Genomic DNA, 4,524 nt, shown 5'->3' on the forward strand with positions numbered 1-4,524 from the left:
GGCCTGATCCAGCTTTTTAAATTTGTACTTAATTAAACACTAGTGCCTCGTTGAACCTGCTTACTCTAGAGGGAAGAAAAATATAAGATTACATGGGTCATGGCTGTGAATATAGAAAGGGTTAATTATAAACAGTAGTTTATATTTGGGATGATGAAGGACATCCATCCATGGCTAACCTGATATTTTCTTCTATACTTAACAGTTTTTTTTTTAAACTCTTTAATCATTTTTTACAGTCCAGATTTTATCCCCTTCTTGGTCCACCCTCTGACTGTTCCATATCCCATAACTCCTCCCCCTGTCTCTACAAGGATATCCCCACCCCCACCCCCATCTTAAAAGCAGTTTTACCAAGAAATAAAAGAAAACAAAATTGAAGGAGGTCGCAAGAAGTCTCACTTGTGATGATAAGTATGTCCCATAGAAACTTTGGAAAATATTGTATAATGTTCATGGTCAGAATATTTATGGGGTGAGGCAGATGAACAATGAAAATTAAAACTATATTCTTCTGTTTATATTCTGATCTACACCTGGAGTTTAGCACTTTGAATTTTTCTTTCTATATAAAACACTTAATGCATGAATTTATGCAGATGAAGATATCCTTATGTATCAACAGGAAGGTATGATCTAAAAATTACTCATGAAAGGAACAATCACATTGATTTTAAATTCAGTTTAATCATGAGGTAACAACACGGCTCTAGCTCAGTCATTTTAATGATTGTGTACTAATTCCATTGTACGAATGGATCAAAATCTATTCCTCTTTATTGATGCATGATCTGCTTTTATCTTTTGTCACTATAAGTTATGTTGCCTCAAATATCAACAAACATGTTTATTTGGGATATGTATTAAATGAATCTCTAGAAATTGAGTTGCTAGGTCAATGTCAGGGGACCTTTGAAAACTTGATTTTATGATAGATTGTATCGAGCTTATGATCCTGTTTGTGATCCCTCCCTAAATATTTTCTCACAGTTATTTTTTTCCTCAAACTTTTACCCAAACTACTTTTTGGTCCATGTTTATTTTCTCATTGTATACTGTAGTGAACTTAGAAGTTTAGGCTAGTGTGGTCTGCCTGGAGAAATGTTAAAAAGTAAATGATTAGAAATGGAAACAATGGATATTATTTTGATCATGAACCCACATTTAAAATTAGACTGCCTGGAGAATTCTGAATTAAATAGTTTATTCCTGAGGTCAGTTTAAGTACCTGAACTTAAGTTAGCTGGACTTGGTGGTCAGATGGCAATTTGGTTACCAAAAGCAAGCCAAACAGATCTAAAAGTGTTAGTCTCAGGCATTCTGCACAGAGCCTTACCAACCTAAGACAGAAGTGCATTGCTTTGGATACTGCATATTCCATGATGGGCAAGGAAGGGATTCTTGTCAGAATGATCTAAGACAGGCTCAGTCTTGTTAATGAAGTAAAAATCAGAAGAGGTGGAGCGGCTTTGAGTCAGCTTGGCAAGAATCTGACATGGGCCAAGGAAGGAAATGGGCTTCTTGGCAGGAATATGTCATTGGCCAAGGACAAGGAAGTAGGCTTCAGGCAGGAATCTGATATTAGGCTAGAGCAAAGAAGTAATCTTAGGTAGGAATCTAAATTTTAGACTAGAACAAAGAAGCAATTTCAAGCAGGAACGTAAATATTAGGCTAGAATACAGAAGGAATTTCAGACAGGAATCTAAATTTTAGGGTAGAAAAAAAAAGTTTTCCTGATGTTCCTTATGATTTCTTTCCCCAGGGGAAAGTGTGAACTCAGTTCCTTACTGTCACAGTTATGGAGTGGCATTTCCCACATTTGGGGAAATTTCAGGAGTCAGCACATTAAGAGAACAGTTGACAAGCCTTGCCCTGGGAAAACTACCTTCCTGATGATGGCATCTGGCCTGGCAGGAGAGTCTCTGCTATGGTTTTTGAAATCTTGCTTAGGAAATTAGTTTTTCTTTATTATTTTTCTTGTACATTTGCTGTAAAGGAATTAGTGGATTACTGTAGCTATCTATGCTAATGTGCTTTCTAGACTTTTCTTGGCAATATTTTATAAAATGAGAAAAACTCTATGCCAAAACTGTTAAATAAAGAAGACTTCGCAAATAACTGTTTTTAATCTCTGATTTTACTTATTATTTAGGCATAACTTGTTCTCAAAATTGACGTTAATAGTATCTTTGTGCCATAGAAGTCAGGTTCTGGATGGTCATACAGTCCTAGTGCTGTTCTTTCTCCCGGGCACTTTTTTGACTTTGACTTTTATTAGTATTTTTGTCTGCATTTGTATGTTTTATTTAATTATTGGCAAAAGAGCAGTAGTTCCTATACCAGCTATTCTTTTTCAAAATTTTCATTAAATTCAGGAACCATTGTGGTATAAAGTGATTTCCTTTTAAACCAAATTGAGTTTCTGAATTGCTTTTGTCTCTAAGTATTGTGATATTGTGAAAATTTCATTTGGATTTCTTAGACTTGGAGAAGGTTCTTTCATAGAAGACATTTTGCATTGCAATCTCTGGCATGCTTGGCCTCTGAAAGAAGCTTTTGTTCCCCTTAATTTTGGTGGACTCTTTCATTAGCTGTTATCTAGACAGGCATTTCCACTTGGTTGGCATCTATCACCTAGTTTATCTAGGCTTTCATTAGACCTGGTTGACCTGAATTGGCTCTGTTCTCTGTCTTTTATTTCACACTGGCTCCCATGACTCCCCATGTCAGTTTGTGCTGGCAGTAGGCATTCTTTTTGTTCTTGGCTGAGTTTCCCATGTGGAATTGTGGTTGAGTGCCCATGTGTTCTGATGACAATGCTGACTCTGCCTCTTTATCTTTTCAGTTCCCCTTCAGCTCCCCTTCACTGCTTCAGTTCAACAAATGTTTCACTTTCTGTTTAGTGGCAATTACATTACCTCATAATGGGAATGGTTTTTTTTGAAAGCCAACTCTTATTGAAATAAATAAGATATCACCGTAGCTAGTTAAATCTCTATATTATCTGGCTTGATTTACATACAGGAAATTTAGTATTATATCTAGCTTTTGACTATATAAAATAAAATTTCTCTTTAAGTCTCTACTGAAATGTATAAAACTATATGTAGCTATATACTGATATATGTATACATATATGCATCTACCTACCTACCTACCTACCTACCTACCTGTTGATCATCTATCATCTGTTTTTCATCTATCTATCTATCTATCTATCTATCTATCTATCTATCTATCTATCATTTATCTTCTGTGATTCTTTTTTTATTTACAGTCTTTATAAGATTCTTCTGATTTCAAATTCACTTATTAATTTAATTATATGGAGTGACTTAGTTTTGATTGAGTTTGAACACACATCATATAACATAGTGGATAACTGGAGTTGGTTAGTCACTTATCCTTATGTTTCTTCTCTACTTTCTTATTAATGAAATGGGAAAACAATTCTTATTTTAAGAATTGAAATTTGAAAGTCATGAGTGAGTGAAAATAATAAAAGCATCATGCTTTGTTAGTAAAAGTTCTATGCAAATGTTTAATATTATTATTCTTATTTGGAGACAGATGAAATAACTTCAAGTTTTATCTTCTTAAATATTTATTAAAAACAACCCACAGCATTGCAATTGGAAAATCATTTGTCTGTGCAAATTTTCAGTTCTTTTCACCCCTTCAATTGCTTTTGACAATATTCAGGGACCTATGATCAACTGTGAGAGATTTCAAACAAGAGGCTGACATAATTGGATGTATGCTTTTGAAAGGTCACTCAGGCTGAGTATGAAAGTGAAGTGAAGGCAGACAGGGGAGCGATCATTCAGGAGGCTGTTGAAGTGATCACACAGGAAGACAATAGCATTTAGATGGGTAGGGAGCAACAAAGACTGAGAGAAGTGACAAGGTTTCAGCTAGAAGATATCCTGCATTTTTTTTCCTGTGTTGGGAAACAGAAGCATTATAAGATTTTTGCAGCTTCTTGCTCAGATGAGGAGCACTGAAGAGATTTACAAGTCAGATTTTACTGCTTTTCATAGGGATAGGAAACAGAGAAGAGGAGCACCTTTGTAGGAGAAACTATTGGTTCATTTCCCTACAAGTGAGAAGTGATGTATTTGTGGATAAATTATCTTAAAACTGTCTCCTGAAATTCAAGAAGACAATAACCCAGTGATTGTAATTGAGACCATGGAAATTCCCATGACACAATGGATCATTTAATTTTGAGATAGTTGATCTCTCTGCACATTTGAATTTCCCTTGGATGAAGTGTATAACAGAAGAAAATCAAGTTAACAGGAGAAATAGAGAATGGATAAACATTGTGGATAGTGTCAGAGCCCCTAGGGAGACATTAGTATTAGGATTCTGATGCTTTTCTCTGTGATAGAAAGAAAGAGAAACAGAATAGGCAGGAATTCAAACACCCAAGAGTTGTTTCCCTTGGCAATATATTTTTTCTTTAGCTATGGAGTGAAAACTATTTACTTACTGATAGAGGAGCTGAGAGAGTTTAAAGA

At 35.1% G+C, this 4,524-nt stretch overlaps 1 non-coding gene across 1 annotated transcript; it reads right to left on the minus strand.

Annotated features, from left to right (window-relative positions):
• Positions 1 to 1,760: 1,760 nt before the first annotated feature.
• Positions 1,761 to 1,923, minus strand: LOC114628142. Its single transcript, XR_003712452.1, has one exon. It is a non-coding gene; the product is annotated as a U1 spliceosomal RNA (small nuclear RNA).
• Positions 1,924 to 4,524: the final 2,601 nt, after the last annotated feature.

The sequence above is a fragment of the Grammomys surdaster genome, unplaced genomic scaffold, assembly GCF_004785775.1.
Source record: "Grammomys surdaster isolate TR1022 unplaced genomic scaffold, NIH_TR_1.0 264, whole genome shotgun sequence".
NCBI classification, from domain to species: domain Eukaryota; kingdom Metazoa; phylum Chordata; class Mammalia; order Rodentia; family Muridae; genus Grammomys; species Grammomys surdaster.